Below are 21,540 nucleotides of genomic sequence, written 5' to 3'. Positions count from 1 at the left end.
CGTGTGCAGGGTGATGAAGCATGACTTCACTGGAGCTGCAGGAGAAATCCAGAGAACCAAGAAACCGCAGCGGAGAAAATTATTTTCCAGATCACAGAGAGCCTTGGTGGTATGTGCTGATGAGGAGTCGCTGGTGACTGAGTGGACAGCTTCCAGCCAGAAAAAACAGGAAAAATGGGCTGGAAATATTCAACTCTGAGCTATTTAAGGAGACGGGTCGCAATTTTGTCTGACCAAAAGGCTCAAATTATCATCCAAGTCTCATTTTTGCCACTTGATTCACCATTTTCTGTTTACTTGTAAAAAAGAAGAAGCCATTTGTGAATGATGTTTATGTCAACACAATAAAAAGGCAGGAGGTCTCAAACAAACAGAGGGAAGGAGCTCACGAAAAACTAAATGACTCAACAAATAAAACCTTTCACAGAAGATTTGAACGGCTCTCGTCAGCATCACATCTGGAGCGAGCGGCAGGAGACACGACAGCTGATCATGCATCTGTCAGACTAAAATTACAAAATTACTTCCAGTTTATTATAACCTTCATTCTTATTTAACATTTACTACTTCTTTAACTTAAAACGCCAGATTGTACGTCATGTTTTTCATCTTTCTGAAAGGTTTTCATAAAGTGTAGTTAGATGAACGTCTATTATTTACAAGAAAATCCTTGTAGCACTAACATCTGGAGTTTTGGTACCATCAGGGTCAGATTAATGGAGAACATTCTGCAGCGATGTTTTGTTCAGTGGATGTGGAGCAGGACTCGCAACTCCTCAGGATTAAAGAACACAGCAGGAAGATGATAAAGAACCACTGCAGCAAACAGAATGGCACCTTAAAATATTTTGCGTGAATTTAAAAATTACTAGAGAAACTAAATGTAGTGCGAATGCTTGCTGAGAAACAGCTGAAATTAGCTTAAAAAACATGCTGACATATAGCTGAAATGGAACAAGCCTAAATTAGCAGAAGAAAGCAGAAAGAACGTTTCCTGAATTAGGTTTAAATGATGAAAAATTAGCACAAAAATTAGAAAATTAGCATAAAAAAGCTGAAATTAGCAAAAATAAATCAGCTAAAAAGTAGATGAAAATTCAGAAAGAAGCTTAAACTACCAGAAGGCAGCGGAAAGAGCCGAAATGAGCTAAAAAATATGGAATTAGCTGAAAAAGCTAAAATTAGCATCAAAAGAGCTAAATAGTAGCTGAAATACCTGAAACTAGCAGAAATAAGCTGAAAAGAGCATAAGATGAAATTAGAAGAAAAAAGTTAATTAGGCTGAAAGTAGCAGAAATTACCATGGAAAACTTTATTTGAAAACAGCAAAAATTAGCTTAAAAAGTAGCTGAAAGCTAGAACAAGCTTAAATTAGCATAAGAAAGCAGAAAAAAATGCATGTTTGCCCAATTTGGCTGAAAAAAGCAAAAATGAGCACAAAAAAGTGGAAGTTATATGAAAAAGCTGAAATTAGCAACAACAAGAAAAAAAAAACACCTGAAAGTTAGCTAAAAAGCAGAAAGAAGCTGAAATGACCAGAAGGAAGTGCAGAGAGCACATTTTTGCTGAAAAAGCTTATGGTAAATAAGCATAAAACAGCTAAATAGTAGCTGAAACAGTAGAAAAAGCTGAAACGTGCAGAAATAAGATCAAAGGAGCACAACAAGCTGAAATTAGCAGAAAGAAGTTAATAGCACAAAAATGTTGTAGTTAGCAGAAATAATCTGGAAGGAGCACAAACAGCTGAAATGAGCTGAAAGTAGCTGGGAAAAAAGTTAAAATTTGCAGAAGGAAGCTGAAAGAAGCTGAACCAGAACAAAATGTGAAAGGTTGTAAACAGATCTAAAGAGCTCAATTCATTTTCTATGAGAAAAAAGTAACAGAAAAGGCTAAATATTTCAAAAAGCTAAAATTGCATCAATACAAAAAGTCATAGCGGATTTTCCTGAATGAGCTGAACGCTTTGATTTATGATTTTGAAATAGTTTGAAAACTGCGGGACTAGAATCACGCTGAAAAACATACAGAAGAAAAATGGACCACAACAGAGAGAATGCTTCATAAACATTCGCACAAATATAGTTCTTAGAAAACATGGGCTTGTTGTAAATGTTGGAGCTGAAATCTGGTAAACACGGTACGACATCAGCTCATACAAAAGCTGAAGGTCAAAGCTGATCCAATAAGCCCGTCTGGGTAAAAAGAATCCCTCTGGACCTGGTCTGACCTCATTTTAGTAACTCATACTCACAAACCCCAACAGTTAACAAAAAAAGAGGGATTCTCTTTTACAGAAACTCTTTGAGCTTGAAACATTTGAACAGATGTTATATTTTTGAGTTAATCTGAAAGGAAGTTAAAGTTTTTTCTGCACACTTTAGTCCATTTTTCTACATTTCCTTTTAATAATGTAAACCCCAAACTGATTGCCAAGAAAGAGAATGTTTTAAAAAATAACTGGGAGAATCTTGGGCTAAAGATACTTTAGGAGATAATGAGCAGGATTCATATATATATATATATATATATATATATATATATATCTATATATATATATATATATATATATAATATATATATATTATATTTAATCTGGATGAATAAAATAATAAATAAATTATTAATAATAAATATAATAATATAATATATTTATATAAATATAAAAATATAATTAATACATATAAATAAATAATAATTTAACCTGTATAATTAAAGGATGAATGGAAAAAATCAAACTACCAATATCTGAATCTCAAAAACAAATGCATCAAAAATGACATTTTGGTTAAAAATTAAGAACGACAATGATCCATATTTCTTTCAGGTCAGTGCAGCTTTTAATGGACTAATCATTTATTTTTTTTTATGTCATTTTAATAAAAACTGGACCAAATGATTCTTGCTTGTGGTCCCAGGTTCAGATCTCGGTCGAGCCCCCAATGTACGTTACAACACGACTCATTGGGCCGCAAAATATGTTGAAACAAGGACAGCAGCTAAATAAGGATTAATTTGGTTAATGTGAGCAATGTTAGACATAATAAAGCTGAAATAATATCCAGCAAGCCTAACTTACTCAGCATCGACTAAAAATAAGTCTCATATTTTTATTCATCTTTTAAAGGCTCAAACTTTGACCACATGAATCAAACTGTATTGAATATCTGCTTCTCTGGTGTTCTGACATTTTGATCTTAAATAATAAAAAGATTAAAAGCCAAAATAGAAAACTAATAGTTTTATTTGTAACTAGCGACCATCAGATCTGAGCCCAGCGTGTCTGATAAACGTAGTCAGCAGCGTGTCCTCGCCTCCTGCGGGTTCTGCTCTGTTATCATTCTGAACGGGCTCTGACCGTCTGACTGCAAAGTGAGTCTTGTCCCTCGAAAAGACGATGTGACAGCCACGCTGTCCCCGACAAGTCAGACTGAGTTCAGGAAAGACCGGGGGGCAAAGAAAGGTCACTGAAATGACTCTAATAACTCTAAGCCCCTCAGGGAAATCTCTACCCCCCTCCATGGAGGCAGATATGTGTGGTAATGTATGCTGGCAATCCCTTCCCCAGACAAGATGCTGTCTTGAAATCTTCTCTTCCACCAGAGCTCCATACCCCGGCAGTAAAATGATTCATTTGGCTCTTTGCTGGAGATAATTTATCTTTAAAAATGCTTCCTGAGCAATAAATCATTTCAACTTCTCCATTATCTTCTACTGCACCATCGCCTCAGCATTAATAATCCATAACTGCACCTCACGGTGTTCTGGCCGTCGCTGTGAGATCAAGAGTTCTGTGGTAAGAAGCAGTTATGCATTAAGGAACGGCCTTGTTCCTGACCCAACGTTGCAGATGCTGGGGGAGGGGGATGTAACGAGAGGTGACAGCCAAGCAAACAAACACTCCTAGAGCCGCTGTACGCGACCTATATTTGTGGAGCTGACAGGGGAAGTAGACCTGGGGGGGCTGCTTAGTGCAGCACAAAATTTACTTAACAAGTGAATGGTGTCTGGGCTGGAGTCACACATTTTGTCTGAGAGCTGCCATGAGACAATGAGGGGAGGCACTTTGTTTCTGGGTGAGCCACTGTTTGGAGAAACTCCCTGTTTACATGTGAACAGTCTAGAAACGTTAACAACTTTTCTAGGTTGTCAGTGGAAAAGTTATACGTTTACACAAGTAACACTGTGCTTGTTGAATCTGTTGTAGTTAGTGCCAGACGGGCGCTGTGATCGTTGTATTTCAACAACGTGAGCATGCGTCTCAAGCCTGAAAACATCCAAAATGGTGAATACACGAACGTTGGTTCGGACCAAGGATGAGGTTGGGTTTCTGCTACACGTTGAAAAGAGTGAGCATCAAACATCAATCTGCTATCCACCATTGTTACTGTTGCTCATCTACTCGTACAATACAGCTGTCATTTCTAACCCAGGCCCGAAGCCCGGCTTGACCCGACCCGAAATTGGGGCGGGGCGGTGTCGGGCTTTTCATTGTGTCAGCGGATCAGCCGCGATCCAATTATATGGCAACATGGCTTGTCATAAAATCCAATTACATGACAACATGGCTTGCCATACATTCAACAGCCACACGCGGCCATTTCACCGTGAGCTGACCGGCCTTGAAAGAGGTAAAATAAAGTTCAGTTAAGTTTCAGATGGGACTACACCGCCAGGAAGCGGTCCATCACTCAAATGGACGTTCATTCATTCGCTGCACTCAGCGGACGCGCGCGGCCGACGATCCAAACAGGTGAGATCCCAAAGCAGACATGTCAGAGCAGGGTCTGTGTCTGAATAATGCAGAATTCAGAATTTGTCGTGTCGGGTGGGGTTTGGAATGGCTACAGACTGGGGCCGGGTTGGATCTGATTTTTTGGGCCCGAATGCAACTCTACCGTGCAAGCACAGAAAAACTATTGCACACTGCAGCCGTCTGTAGTGCACGTGTGCAATTTCACATTAGCAGGAGTTTCCAACAACCTCCACACTGAGACCTGAACTCAAAAACTTCAGTGTCAGAGAAAACGGCTGCTGTTGTCGTGTACACAAACAGCTGAAACGGCAAAAACACCACAGGTTCACCTCAAACACCTTTGACTAAACAATTGGACGTTTCCTAAATTTAGAGCATTGTCCTCATGGAAAAGCAGTTTATTAAAAATTTTTTTTTTCCTAAAAAGTTCCTTGTGAACATGACAGTTTCTAGAAATGTTTTCATCCACATGGAAACACCAAAAACAACCCAAAACATTGTAGTAACCTTACCAGGTCTGTGGTGCTGTAATGTCAAACCAGGAAACAACAGAGAGCGTGCACATAAAAGACGATGACGACGACAGCTTGTATTGTAAGAGTTGAGCCTTTAACACAACTGGTTTATAATGGTTACACTTTGACTGTCTACACGAAAGGGTTATTTTTCAGGACATTTTCATTCTAAAACCTATTTTTTGAAAATATCATTTTAGGGCTTCTAAACAACGTTTCTGAGTATCTGCAAAGTTGAGACAAAAAAATATATTGTGCATGATTATGAGTTCCAACGTGCACTGTTCCTTAAACTGCCATCTATCCCTTTTGTGATGCTTTTGTGTTTGTAGTAAAAAAAAAAATAAAAAAAAATCTGAAGCCATCATGACATACAAAAAAATAAATAAATAAAAACTACACTTCAGACTAAACGGTTTCCTTGGTTATTTTTCCTACTTGTTGATTTTCTGGTTCGTAAACCAGCCACTAGGGAGCACAAGCCAGTGTATCTCTTGTGCCAGTCCCAAGCCCGGGTAAATGGTGAGGGTTGTGTCAGGAATGGCATCCGATGTAAAACACTTTTGCCAAAACCATAATGCGAGTTCATCAAAGCGAAACCATACCAGATCGGTCGAGGCCCGGGTTAACAACGACCGCCACCGGTGCTGTTGACAAACAGGGTGCTGGCGGAAATTGTGCTACTGGCAGTCGAAGACCACGAGGAGGGAAACGTGTCAGGAGACAGAGAGAGAAGAGGAAAGTGAAGAATGTAGGACTGAGGGTTGCAACTCTAAATGTGGGGACAATGACAGGCAAAGGTAGAGAGCTGGCTGACATGATGCAGAGAAGGAAGGTAGATGTTTTGTGTCCAAGAGACCAAGTGGAAGGGCAGCAAGGCTCTCAGCATTGGAGCAGGGTTCAAACTGTTTTACCATGGTGTCGATAGAAAGAGGAATGGAGTGGTAGGGGTGGTCCTGAAGGAGGAGTTGGCAAAGAACGTAGTAGAGGTGAAGAGAGTGTCAGATAGGGTGATGTGCCTGAAGGTAGAAGTAGAAGGTCTGATGCTAAACATCGTCAGTGGTTATGCTCCACATGTTGGATGTGATGAGGAGGAGAAAGATACATTTTGGAAAGATCTGGATGAAGTGATAAGAGTATTCCCAGACAAGAGAAAGAACTGGAAGTGGCAGAAATGAAGATGCTGAGGTTCTCCTCAGGAGTGACATGGCTGGATAAGATTAGGAGTGAGATCATCAGAGGTACAGCACAGGTTGAACAACTGGGAGATAAAAGTTAGAGAGACCAGACTGAGATGGTTTGTACGTGTCAAGAGGGACCGTGGGTTTATTGGTAGAAGGATGTTAGAAATGCAGCTGCCAGGAAAACGACAAAGAGGAGATGTATGGATGCAGTTAGAGAGGACATGGAGGTAGTTGGAGTGAGGACAGAGGATGCAGAGGACAGAGTGAGGTGGAGGAGGATAACTCGCTGTGGCGACCCCTGAAGAGGGAAAAGCCGAAAGAAGAAGTTGGTGGTTTTCTGGTTCTTCGGTTTATTTTTCCTGCCTGTTGTTCCCCTCTGTGCAGGTTCCTTCACCTGAGTTCCTTCTTCCCAGGTGTTCCTGATTACCAGTAGTTGTGTCTGTATATGTGGGTTCTGTCCTTCGCTCTCTGACCATGTTGTGTGTTTGAGACTTGTCGTTTTATTTGTGTTCCTCTTTGTGTCCTTTAAGCCTTGTGAGTATTTTTGCCAGACAAGAAGTCCAACTGGTTCAGCTGACTCTGATTTTGGCTGAAACCACATTTTCCTCCATCTAATCTCACTGAATCACAGCGTGGATCGTCTTTGCACCGTCTTATAAATGTCTTCAAAACCATACTGAGAACATAGTTGCCTCTTCCATTAGGAGGAATAAATCACGAAAAGGTCCGCGATAATTCTGAGATGCCGTCTGCAGCAAGGTTGAGGTGGTGGCATATTCTGGGTGGAGCACGGGGCAGCAGATCCATGACACGCGGTGCACATCGGCAAGCTTGGTCATGGACAATCTGAAGGAAAATTCGCCTCATGCCTTGGATACAAATAAGACAGAACAGAAGTGAAACCTGCAGAAATGGCAGCATGCAGATCTTCCGGCATGTAGCCGCGCTGAGCTGTAATCCAAGAGTTGAGCAGACCAAAGCGAGGGCCCAGGAGAGCATCTCGGAGGAGCAAAAAGTCTTTCTGGCAAGTACTAAAAGTGGAACGGCATCATGATCGCCGGTTTTCTAAATTCTTGGCGATCCAGCCACGTTCTGACTAATGTAGGTCATGAAGATCATATCAGGATTGTAATCCTGTGTGGAAAGGGGCCTAAAAAAACTGTAATTAACAGCCTGCTAAATATTTTCTCTCTTCTAGTTATAATGTTAAAGCAGTTAAACCTGTTTGTAGTTAACTGTGTATTTTTATCCAACTGTTTGCTGAATTAAACTAAGTATTTCTTATCATATCGTCCATCAAAAGCACAAAACAGCAGCACAGTGGTTTAGTGGTAAGCACTGTTGCCTCGCAGTAAGAAGATCCTGGGCTCAATCCCCCGTTTGGACCTGGGGTTATTCTGTGTGGAGTTTACATGTTCTCCTCGTGTCCACGTGGTTTTTTCCGGGTGATCCGGTTTCCTCCCACAGTCCGAAGCATGCATGTTAGGCTGCCTTCAGACCCCCCCCCTGAAAAAAGATCCATGATGTCACTGGGATTTGCCTGCTTAAATAAAGGTTAAATAAATAAATCAAAACTGGCAAATTTTATTCTGTCTGTCAAAATACGAGGAACAATAGGATCTTTTTATGGCTTTTACTGGATTTTGTGTTTGGTTCTATATTTATGTCCTGATAATAAATGTGACGGTTTTATGTTAAAACTGGAGCCAGTTCATGCAGGAAGAATGATTTACACTTTGAACAATATGACTGACTGCATAAAAGCTGCACTCTTTAAATTCACACTGATTTCTATCTTAAACTTCAGAGACTGCAAAGGAAAAAAGAAATAAAACATTTTATTCATCGTGCCATCCAACAGTCAACTTACAGGCTTTTCAAACTGATTACTTCTCCTCATAACAGAGCCTCTACAGTCACAACTCATCGATTTTAAATAACTCGCCTGAGGACGTCACACTAGCAAACGCTATATATTTTTAAATCACTTCAAAACAACAAAAAAAAAACTTTTTTAAAAGCTTCAGATTTCCTTTTGTGCATTTTGTTGTGTTGATTTGTTGCATTCACGCATCCGAAGCAATAAAAGTGTCATTGTTACAGTTATTTATGGAGGCGTAAAGTTGAACAACATTAAAATCACCGTTAAAGTCAAACATAAATCACTTCAGACTATCATTTATAAAACATCAATCCTAAGTGCACGTCAGTAAAAGCAACACTGAACAGAAGAAAAGGCCGACGGAGATTCAGCCTCGAGGAATCATAAATATTCACAGTAACCTTCATGTAAATTTTGAAATACTTTCCCAGAAACTTTTTTTTTTTTTTTTTACAACCGAGTTAAAAGATCACCAAACTTTCTAGAAAGTCAGCTTTTATCACAAGTGAACAGAAGGAAGTTCATTTTTCTACCTAGTGATGATGAAAGTATCTGTGGCCTAATGTTCCTTTAAAGTGTTTACATATTAAAAACTAAAAAAATATAACTTTTGTTTAGCATAAACAAGTTCAAGTTTATTGAGGTAGAAATAAAACCTTACAAATAAAACCCAAATCATTGTAAACACACACAATTATTTACTGATTAATACCAAAAACTAACCAATCACAACCAAACTGAAAATAATATTTGGTGTTAAACTTAGCACATGCATCATCTCAGCTACTTGGACTACAAGCATGTCTTAAAGACATAAAAACCTGGATGACCCTTCATTTTCTCCTGTTGAACACAGACAAGACTGAGGTTTTAGTTTTTGGACCTGAGCACCTTAGGAATGAATGTTTCATTCTTTCGCCCTCCTTAGATGGCATTAATCTGTCCTCCAGCTCTAATGTTAAAAATCTTGGTGTTATTTTTGATCAGGACGTGTCTTTTATCCCCCACATTAAAAACGTTTCTAGAACCACCTTCTTCCACCTGCGTAATATCACTAACATTAGAAACATCTGATCTAAAAATGATGCAGAAAAACTGGTCCATGCATTTGTCACGTCTAGACTGGACTATTGCAATGGTTTGTTATCTGGGTGTCCAAATACTTCTTTAAAACGTCTTCAGCTGATCCAAAATGCTGCTGCCAGAGTCTTAACTGGAGTTACTGGGAGAGATCATATCTCTCCAGTTTTAGCTTCTCTCCACTGGCTCCCTGTCAAATCCAGAGTAGAATTCAAAATCTTACTTCTAACCTACAAAGCTCTCGACAACCTAGCTCCATCTTATATTACAGATCTTATTGTTCCATATTTTCCTAACAGAGCACTTCGCTCTCAGACTGCAGGTTTACTTGTGGTTCCTAGAATTTACAAAAACAGAATGGGAGGCAGATCTTTCAGTTATCAGGCTCCTTTCTTGTGGAACCAACTTCCAGTTTCTGTCCTTGAGGCTGACACATTGTCCAGTTTTAAAACTAGGCTTAAGACTTTTATTTTTGCTAAATCCTATAGTTGGGGTCGGTTTGGGTTTCCTGAGCTGTCCCTTAGTTATGCTGCTATAGGCTTAGACTGCTGGAGGACAAACTGACCACACTTTTCACTCTGCTACTGTCTTTACTTACTCTGCTCAACATGTTTTGTATTTGTAATTATTTTTTCTATCCTAACATGTGTTTTTTTGTCTTTCAGATACACCTGGACCTACCATTCTGTGTTCGTCTGTCTCTCCTCCCTGTCCTCTCAACCAGCCGGTCAAAGCAGATGGCTGCTTGTCCTGAGCCTGGTTCTGCTGGAGGTTTCTTCCTGTTAAAAGGGAGTTTTTTCTTTCCACTGTCGCCTTCATGCTTGCTCAGGATGGGAGACTGCAACGAAGCCAAGATTCAACTTGTCTGCTGGATTCCTTAGATAGAGAACTTTACTAATTGGCTTTTATGTGAATGTTCCTGTAAAGTGCCCTGAGACGACTTTGTTGTGATTTGGCGCTATATCAATAAACTGAATTGAAATGATCTCAAGGCCCATGGGCCAAATATGGCCCTTGTTAACATCTGATCTGGCCCGAAAGATGATATTTTAAATGTAAAATACTTTATAACTGTCTGCCATTTAGCCTAAAAACCTAGTCTACATTCTAAAAAAGTTAAGTCTGGTCCTCTGGACATTCAAAAACAAAACAGAGCAAAAAAAAAAAAAAAAGTAGAAACGTTTCGTCTTTCATCCGAAAGACTTGTTCAGTCTGAGGTGCTGTGTTCAGCTCAGTCTTATAAATAGCCTACATTATTTAGTGCAGACTCGTGTGGCAGTTGGTCAGTTTTGAAGCTAAGAAAAATGCATTTGATTTTTTTCCAGTAATCTTTAATTTTGTTGTAGAAAAATATGTCAAATGAATCTGCAACCAAGAAAAGATGTAAAGAATCTGACTTGAGATAATGCAGTGTTACCCCTACCATTATACAAGCGGGGCGCCAACAGAACCGAGCGCCCTTCCTACCGACTCCCCCGCCCCCGCCAACAACTGTCGGTAGTGATGTAGCATGGGGCGCAATGCAAACACACTAGTGAAAATGCTACTGACAAACCGCTTCGCATTCCCGCCCCCAGCAACCGGCAGCAACATAGTGCTAAGCTAGCGGGCGGATAACACAGTTGTGACTCCGCCCCCGTTGTTGTTGATTAAAAAAACAGCAGCAACATAGCGCTAAGCTAGCAGGTGGGCAACACAGACGTGACTCTGACCTTCCCCCCACCCCGTTGACAAAAATAAAATATGACGAGTGTCCGGTCAAGGGAATTGATCTAGGGGAAACACTGTAATATACTGACTGAAACTTTTGTAACCGGGCTCGACATCCCTGAACTATACAAGCATGATTTTTAAAAACATAATTTATCACAAATTAGGCTTTTGTAGATCTTTACTACCAATTATGAATGTTTTGCTGGATTGATCAACTTTAAAATCTTTAAAAAAAGCTTTTAAAAAAATTAAATCCCATCTTAAAACCCATATTTTTTCCCAGGCTTTTGACACCATGTGAGATGTTGAATTCATTATTGTTACATATTTATTTGATTCTCCTTTACTTGTTTTAATTTTTATTGCATAGCTGTTTATGTCTTATAAATCTTTTTTGTGTTTTTTTTGTATTTTATTCCTTTTTCCATACAGCCCTTTGGTCCTGTATGTTTTTTTTTTTGAGGCGCTTTATAAATAAAGTTGGATTGGAAAAAAGCACTAACTTTGAACATCTGGACACATCAGATCCCCCCCCCCATCTCTATAGTCGTTTTAAGGAACACAGATTTTTTTTTAAAAACGTGAATAAAAAATTTAATACCAACATTAATACAATGTGAACAGAGAAAAAAGTTGTAATTTAATCATTTTATTGTCCTCGTAACAAAATGCTAAATGTAGAACTCCAGCAGATATTTTGAGGTGATATTTAAATTTTTCTCTGCATCGTCTCACAGCTTCAGGCTGACAGACGACTGAACGTGTTCCAGAGCCCATGCTGCTCCGTGAGACGGCCATTTAAAAACTGAAGAACCTCGACTAAATAATCCGATTCACTGTCAGCACCGACGTCCTGAATCTAGCCGTCGTGTTGGGGCAGGTTTACAGTCAGCAGTAAAAGCCGTTACAGTGATTCGAGATGATGTGCAGTGAAAACATGCAGCGTGTCTGAATGGGTCTGGTACCAAAAGGACGCTGAAGGAAGTGACAGCTCTGCTCTGTAGGCTGAGCAGGAACCTCTGAGCAAACAGCTGATGTGGACAAGCTAACGGCCCGCTGAGATCACCACAGGCCTCTGGTGAGCGATGAGACAATCTTCTAGATGCATCTTCCACAATAGAGTAAAATATCAAATATGTAAATGAAATACCACTTATCTTAGTTGATAAACGTTGAAGCTCAGTTTGGCAAACAAACTTGTTTAGAAAATAAGGAATTACCGGTAATTATTTCAGGATCAGTCAAAGTTGGACAGATTTCAACATATTATAAAAATTCCCGAGTGAAGTGTTGTTAAATCGCTGCCTTATTTAAAAAATAATAATAAGGGATGCACGATATTATCGGCCGATATTGGCGATAAATGATAAGGTTAAATATCGGACATCGGTCATTCCATCAAAATAACTCACCGATATAAAAGGAGCTGGGTTTTTTAAATATATATTATATATTTGTATGGTGTTACATCATTTTCAGCCCCCTTTTTGGCATCTGCATTTGGTAGCAGGCCAAATTGACAAAGACCATGCAGAATATGCTGCCTTCATACATCTCCTCCTACATGTCTCTGTGTGAGTGCAGCTACAGCGTGCCGTGCGCTCTCAGGACATTATTACCTGCAGCGTTCCCTCAGTGAGGACTGAACTAGGCAAAAGGGCCTTCTCCTACTCCGCTCCTGTTTCTTGGAATATCTTGCAAAAAGATCTGAAGCTCTCGCCCATGACCTCTCTAAGTGGCTTCAAACATCTGATAAGTTCCTGGCAAAAACCAATGCAGACATGTTCCTGTTTTTAGTTTTCCAAATCGTCTTATAATCTAGCTGGTTTTATGCTACTATTCCTCTTGATTGTTCTTTTGGTTGCTATTTTGTTTTGATTTGTAAAAAAAAAAAGATACTTAAATTTGTATGTCTATGCCTATTTTATGATTGTCTATTGTTGTCGTTGTTATTCACTGTTGACATCACTCTTTGTTAAGAAATCAGGTCTCTCTTGTAAATGAGTCCCTGAGGCTCAATGGGATTAACCTGTGTAAATAAAGGTTGAATTAAAAAAAAAGAAGGAAAGCTATGTAGTCTCTAAGTAGGTCTAGGGAATAAAAAAACCCTGGTTATCGGTTATCGGCCAAATAAGTTTTAACATATCGACATATCGGATATTGGCCAAAAATCTAATATCATGCATCCTTAAAATAATAATTTTACTTCACAAAGTGTTATACAATTACTAAAGAGAGACCGCTGAAGGGTTTCTAATAAAGTTCCAGTCATTGCTAATGAAGTTAGTGAATATTTAGTCTGATGTTTGACTTTATAAAATCACTGAATCACAGCTGAATGCACGACAACAATGTGATTTCTCCTGTTCTTTCCATCCATCCATCCATCCATCCATCCATCCATCCATCCATCCATCCATCCATCCATCCATCCATTATCTTTACCCACGTCTTCCTTTAGGTCGCGGGGGGTCACTGGTGCACATATCCAGCAGTCACTGTGCAAGAAATGGGGATAGGCCTGTCACAATAACAAATTTTGCTGGGCGATTAATTGTGTCAGAAATTATTGCGATAAACGATAATATTGTTTGAAATTTGAAAATAATTAATAATTATTGCCAAATATAAAAATAAATGTTGGTAATTTGTTTTGCATGTAGTACCTTTTATGACAACTAAATGGCAGTATAAGACAGTTTGAACCAAAGGATGGATAGTGAGGGAGCGAGCAGCGTGTCTCATTAAGAAAAATGGGAGGGAGGCCCCTTGACGTGACATGGGCCGTCTCTCCTTCCATTCTTCGGTTCTCAAAATGGTGGACGCTCGGGGTGGTTTGAGCTCTTTAGCATAGCATTTTTCACACAAAGCTTTTAATTAAAAAATAAATAAATCAGTAAACAAGTTCTCAGCTTCTTTTTGCAAAGAAAAACAACTTTTTACACGAAGGCGCTGGTTTCAACCATGAATTTTGGAGCTTTCACAAGACGGAGGTTTTTTCCCTGAGGTCGGCCTGTTAGCTTAGCTCGTAGCTTAGATTCTCAGAAAGAAACGATAAAGCTGATAAATGAAAATGAGGTTGATAATTTTCATTTATCATGTGATTAATCGATTTATTGTTTATCACGACAGTCCTTAGCAGGGGACACCCTGGACAGGTCTCCAGTCCATCACAGGGACACATAGAGACAAAGAGACAAACAAACATTCACTCTCTCACTCACACCTAGGGACAATTTAGAGTTACCAATCAGCCTAACATGCATGTTTTTGGTCTGTGGGAGGAAACCCACACAAGCACAGAGAGAACATAAAAACTCCACTCAGAAAGGCCACCCAGCAGGGATTTGAACAGCGGTAACCTGCTCACTGAGAGGCAGCAGCTCTACCAACTGAGCCACTGTGCTGCCCCCTTTTTTTAACTTAATTCCGGTCTAGATTTCTGTTTTTGTTGCTCGTTTTAATTACTGAACATGAATTAAACTTTTATATTCCGTTCAAAGCTAAGAAATGGGCTCTCGTTGACACGAGTGACGAATTTTGTTCTCGTAGTAGCTTCATCCGCCTCTTCTCAACACAAGCATCGTGTCAGACGTTTGTGGGCGTGTTTGCTTATCCAAAAAAAAAAAAATAATCGTTCGGACAGCAATGTTGTCGTTTCACTTGAACTAGTCCGCGTTCAGACGCCGGCTGCTGAGCGTGCGAGCGACATGGACAGCTTTGAGGAGCAGATGGCCGAGGCAATCTGTACAACTCTTCCAGAGAGAAGCACTAAGATTGTCAAATGGCCAAAAATGTTTGGATAGAGCTTGAACAGACGTTGTGCACAGAGGAGTCCAGCTACCAGAAATGTGCAGCGGGAGGGGTTTCCCAGGATCTCTCTCTGCACCGTGTGTCTCGTGGACGATGAAAGGTGTGTGCAAAAAAAACCAAACATCTCCACCAGCCAACTTCTGGCCTTCAGACGTTGTATGAAGCACCCTCCGGTGACGATTGTTAGTAAATCTGCGTGCACCTTTACTCTTCCAACCACAGCGTGTGTGTTCATTCACTTTCTGTGGTTTAATGCAGGTAAGCACAGCGTGTCGGCGTGAATAACGGCGCCAGATATGAAGTTTGAAATGCATCGTCGTGCAGATGCCCAACAGCTGCTGGGATTTAAGAAGCTGAAGAGGTTTTTAAACAAGCTGGAGCTGGACCAGCTGTGGACAGCAAATACTAAAGAATAAATAAAAACATTCCTGCATGCAGCTACATTTAATGACAGTTTGCTTTCATTAAGTTTTCTTCTTCCTTTTTATTTTACTCCAGGTTTAAAGCCAGTAAGTGGTTGGATGTTGAACTCACACTGCATGTCACGTTTTAACAGGAGACAATAAAGAGCTTGACCAAAAATTCATCCAGACCAGTAGAATTTTTTGTTAGTTTCTGACTTGAACTGGATCAACTCCAAAAGCTAATTTGTTGTAGATGCTCATCTTATGATTAGTTTGTGCAAGCTTTGTCTGACAGCTAGTTCATAAACTATTTTGGAAACAGGCACATGACTCATATATGAGTAACAAGAGTTCTGCCAACAGCACATAATACGCCCGTCAGCAACTTGTCAATAAAAAACCCAAAGCATGAATTCCCTCACACGACAATCCTGAATACAGGTGCATCTAAAACATTTAAATATAATTTTAAAAACTCGTATTATATAGATTCATTACACAAAGTGGAATATTTCAAGCTTTGTTTCTTGTAAATTTGATGATTGTGGCTTACAAATAATTTTTAAAAAATGATGTGTCTCAGATAATTAGAGTATTACATAGCCAGCGTTTGGTAACTTTGGTGTAAATCTACAAAAAAGCAAAGTAAATAATATGAAACTGCAGGTATTAGATGTAGTTTGGAGAACTTACCTGTTCACCAAAATCACTCAAGGTTCCTTTGGTGGAAGTGGTTTTAAAAACAACAATAAAAACAAATATGGAGCCATAATTTGATGATATGCTCTGTCCTAAACATTTGTAGAGTTACACACTGGACTGTCTTATGGATGGACAGATAAGGACAATCTAAGGTACAAAGGGTTCAACATTTCTATGTAGAGTCCGACCGATATATCGATGGGGCCGATATTTTAGGCCGATATAGACGTTTGGGGACCTATTGGTATCGGTGATAAATGGCCCATTATGCGCCGATAAAAACACTGGGAACAAGCCATGTCCTTACTGGCAAAAGGTGCAATTGTACAGTGTATCCAGCAGAGGGCGCATGCAGACTACTTTCAAGTCAAGGCCATTCACTTTAACTTTCAGCACAGCAGAAGCAGGGAGCAATACTGTGTAGCGTATTTAGCTGAACAGAGCATGTAAGTTCACTTTAACTGACCAGTAAAACAAATCAACAATAAAGTATCTTCAATTTTCCAACCTGCATGTCATTAGCTACGTGCCTCTCAAGTTAGCATGCTAACGTTTAGATAACCTAGCATAGACTATTGGCTTGTAAAACTTTATCCAGAACAATAAATCTAACGTAGAGATAAAACATATTAGTGTTTGTAACATTATCTTTGTCGTCCTCAATGAAATGCATTGTTTGTTTTTATTATTACATTTTTATTTCTCTGTAAAGAAAATAAACTGTTGCGGCCGGTCAATACTAATGAGGCCTTCACCATACGTGACTGACTGTTTCAACAATGGACATGGAAGGGTGTTTCTTTGTTTAATTTATATTTTTGACAACTTGATGGTGAATAGTGGACAGAAAATGTGAACGCATGTTAGAAAGACTGCTTCAAGACTTAAAACAGGTTTAAAAGTAGATGTTTACTTAGATTCTTGGGGATGGACGAAGCTAAAAAATTTCAGCCAACATATTGGTTATCGATATTAGTCTTCCCCTTCCAATATCGTATCGGCGATAGCCTAAATTTCCATAACGGCGGGGCTCTACTCTTATGCCAAGCTGGAGCATGAACAATGTTTAAACAAAAGGTTTACTTGTGACCTTTGACCCTGTGACTTTGAATCAATGAAGATCATCCCTGACCCACGAGGTGTCCAGATGTGTAGTTTGGCATTTCTCTATTAATTGGTTATCCATTTAGAGCTCCAACAAGAAATTGTCCACAGACAAATGGACAAATGGAGCCGTGATAAGTCGCATCTTAGGATGGGCATATAAAAACATTATCACCCATTCGCCTTGGGCGGCGGGCGGGGAATAATAACTTAGGTCTTCCATCTGAGATAACAGCTATAAGTGAATCCAGAAAGTCGTGTGCTGCGATGCTGTCTGTAAGCAGCAGCGATGTGGATCAAAGATCAGCAGTCCTTTCTGCCTTTCAGTGTCCAGCCTGGTCTTAAAACAAGACAAGCGCAGGCTTGAACTCCCGATGACTCCGTCTCGGGTCAAAGGCTGCTGAATATCAACGAGTCTCTCTGATGGAGCAGCAGCTGGAAACAACGCAGACGTACATCGGTCGATAATAACGACCACGATGTTTCCACCCGGCAGCCTGCTAAGTCTACTGCACCAAAAGGCTGCGAGGAGCAACGAGCGTAATAAGCTGTTTACACGCAAAAGGAGGTCAGACCGGTTCCAAACGGGGCCTTGAAGGACGTGGATGCACTCGAGGCTTGAAAATCAACAAACATGTCAGAAATGAATTACAGCCCTGCAGCTCCTTTGTGAAACAACACCGAACAGAACGTGTGACGACAGCTTCACGGCTCCTGACAGAACGCCAGCGACACGTGAGCCGAGCCCCATTCTCTTAGAAAAACGCAGTATTTCAAGTAAAAAAATTCAAATATATTGCGTCTATGTGCCCGCATTAGCTGACGATTGTTTTTTCTGCACATTAAGCCACAGTATTTACTTCTAACAAGGTTAATGCTGGCTTTAAGGAGGCTTAGAGTTGGCAGAACTCATTTATCTGTAAACAGAAAACTCTTTTTATTGAACATTGAGGCTTTTCTCCAGTTTCCCCTTTCAGAAGCTTAAACAACGTGCGTGTTTGTTGTTCCTGCTTTTTTGTTCGTTTCTCGTGTGTGTGAGTGTTTTGTGTGCGAGATAAACTTCTTATACAACTTTAAGTGACACAGTTGGGACAGACGGTACGGGCTTTGAATGCAACGTTGGTCATTTAATGTCAGGAATCAGACTCCGCTCTTCATCCACAGCAGCTTATTGTGATTACTGAGGAAAACTTCAGGTTTCATCCCGCAGAGCTTTCTTCTTACAGAATATTAAACCAGAGGTTGAAATAAAAGCTTTAAACCGTGCCAGAGTTTAGGAGAAAGTGTTGGTTTATAAGCCTGAAAAATAAACGGCTGGCGTCTGACTTTTCTCCTTATTTCAAAAATATATAAATATCCATTTGGTTTGTAACAACACCTTCTTATAAACCTTTACATCGCTAATAATCGGACTTACATGATTATTCTGGCAGAAATAAGATGATCCATCCATCCATTTTCTTCCGCTTATCCGGGGTCGGGTCGTGGGGGTAGCAGCCTAAGTAGGGAGGCCCAGACTTCCCTCTCCCCAGCCACTTGGTCCAGCTCCTCTGGGGGAATTCCGAGGCGTTCCCAGGCCAGCCAAGAAACATAGTCCCTCCAGCGTGTCCTGGGTCTTCCTCTGGGCCTCATCCCGGTGGGACGTGTCCAGAACACCTCACCAGGGAGGTGTCCAGGAGACATCCTAACCAGATGCCCGAGCCACCTCAACTGGCTCCTCTCGACGTGGAGAAGCAGCGGCTCTACTCTGAGTCCCTCCCGGATGATCGAGCTTCTCACCCTATCTCTAAGGGAGAGCCCAGACACCCTGCGGAGAAAACTAATTTTGGCCGCTTGTATCCAAGATCTCGTTCTTTCGGTCACAACCCAAAACTCATGAGCATAGATGAGGGTAGGAACCTAGATCGATCGGTAAATTGAGAGCTTCGCCTTTTGACTCAGCTCTCTCTTCACCACAACAGACCTGTACAGCGCTCGCTTCACTGCAGACGCTGCATCTATCCGCCTATCGATCTCACGTTCCATTTTTCCCTCATTCGTGAACAAGACCCCAAGATACTTGAACTCCTTCACTTGGGGCAGGACCTCCTCCCTGACCCGGAGAGGGCACTCTACCCTTTTCCGGCTCAAGGTCATAGCCTCGGATTTGGAGGAACTGATCTTCATCCCGGCTGTGTCGCACTCGGCTGCGAACCGCGCCAGAGAAAGCTGTAGATCACGATCTGATGAAGCCAATAAGACCACATCATCTGTAAAAATCAGAGACACAATCTTAAGGCCACCAAAATGGATCCCCTCATTACTTTGGCTGCGCCTAGAAATTCTGTCCATGAAAGTTATGAACAGATTCGGTGACAAAGGGCAACCTTGGCGGAGTCCAACTCTCACCGGGAATAAGATGATATTCCTGGATTTAGTCCTCTTCAGTCATTTCCACATTCAGACTGTTCACCTCTCAATCTGATTGTACCGTACTTTTCGCTGTATAAGTTTCACCTTTTTGCTAAATATGCATGCCTGCGACTTACACAGCGTAGCGACGTATTTATGTTTCCCCCCCATATTTATAACCCAATTTTTGGCTGAGATCTGACGATTTCATTCATTTTGCCTTGAAAAATATTGAACACTACCATTTTTAGCCACTAGAGGGCACTCAAGTAATATGACAAGCCAAGTGTCTCATTATTTAAAAGGTAAAAGTGGCTATTAATGAGAAACTTGGCTTGCCATACCAAGGCACCTTCGTTTCGCTACGTAACTCCAGGAGCAAATGTCAAATCAGCTTCATTTTGCCGCGTCGCCCAGGTGAAATGCAGCTGATTTGACCATTAAAGTGCATCTATTAAGGAAAAGTTTGACTGAGACACACCTTTACTATAATTTTGAGCAAACTAATAATTGTTTTTAAGTGTTAATCTAGTTAAATTCTTGTTAAAGTCCTCCTGTGCACGCTACCGCGGCTGCCATTTGGCAGCCAATCGATTTTTGGCACAACACTGGCCCAAGTTTCCAGGTGGTCAGCGGTGATGCATAATAGATGCGACTTATACGGCGGTGCAACGTGTACGGCGGAAAGTACGGTAATTAAGTGGTATGGCAACGTTACCTGTCCCTGAGGGATTTGAACTGTGAATGTTTGTAGTTTTGGAGATAAAAGTAAACCTTCATGTTTTTGGTGCAAAATATTCAAGCGGGTAGAAGTTTAAGTTTGTAGAACAGACCTAGTTTTTTTTTTGTCTGAGGCGTAACAGTGACGGATCCTGGTGAGCGGAGGAAGCAATTTTATCCACCAGCAGGTGCAGTGGTGGAGCCAGGGGGTGGCCACCACAGATTAAAGTTTGCCCACCCATTCATCTATAATGTGAAGCAATATAAAAATAGCAGTTCTCTCAAACAATCAGGGTGGCCGTTTTACATACAGATATATATGGCGGTGGCCATCTTGGATTTTGTCATGGCACCCCAATCCTGGATAGTGTCCAGTGTTTCCCCCAGATTACGTGCTAAGGCAGGGCGCTCATCTCATCCATGATTTTTGTGAGGGGGGGTGACACGTCTGAGCTGTGCGCTGTTTGTACCTACAGTTTTCGAACGGGGGTGGGGGGTGATTTCAGCGTGAGAGAAGAGGCAACGTTCACGCTGCCTATAGCTTTTTAGCTAGCGCGCCGCTAGCTTAGTGCTACGTCTGTGCCGGCAATTGCCGAGGGGGGCGGGGGACACAGTTTGGTTCAGTAGGCAGGGCGCTCAGTTCTATTGACAGGGCAAGGCGCCCTGCTTGTATAACCGTAGGGGAAACATTGATGTCCTTACTTAACCTAGATGCAGCAACACATCAAAATGGAAGATGGTTATGTTTGAAGTTATCCAGCTCCCAAGACAGACGGACAAATGGAGGACGTTTCCAATTCCCCTCTTCGCTCCGCGACAGGTGACGATAAATTAAGGTCTTTTGAAAGGCCATCTGCAACAGGTAGGGAAGGGAAGTCTGAGACTGTCATCATTGTATGTTAGTTCTCTGCATTTAACCCATCACACCTGAGATACACCCAGGTGGAGCAGTGGGCAGCTATGTAAGCGCCTGGAGAGCAATCGGGGATTGGGTTTCTTGCTCAGAGACACCACGACATGTGGGAATGGCTGGGAGTCAACCTCGACTTTCTGGTCCCAGGTCAGCTGCCCTACCTCTTACCCCATCTCGACCCCCACAGCTCTGTTTGTTTAAAGTCCCTTGTGAGGTAAAATATTAATAAGAACTCAATTACAAAAAATGTAAATTCTCCTTTTCAGATGATATTGATGTTATAAAGAATAAGCAGGTGAAATATTTAATCTGCTGGGTTTCCTCTTGGTTTATTATCAAAGTAATTTTTAGCAGCTGCTTTGCTTT

General features: G+C 40.9%; 1 protein-coding gene across 1 annotated transcript in view; it reads right to left on the bottom strand.

Annotated features, from left to right (window-relative positions):
• vps37d (VPS37D subunit of ESCRT-I) overlaps positions 1 to 21,540 on the bottom strand; it is a 47,752-nt gene that overhangs the window by 9,800 nt on the left and 16,412 nt on the right. The window lies entirely within an intron of this gene.

This window comes from Nematolebias whitei, chromosome 14 (assembly GCF_014905685.2).
Source record: "Nematolebias whitei isolate Nwh7 chromosome 14, NemWhi1, whole genome shotgun sequence".
Classification (NCBI taxonomy): Eukaryota; Metazoa; Chordata; class Actinopteri; order Cyprinodontiformes; family Rivulidae; genus Nematolebias; species Nematolebias whitei.
The sequence above is the reverse complement of the archived record's forward strand: the minus strand, read 5'-3'. Positions and strand labels throughout refer to the sequence as shown.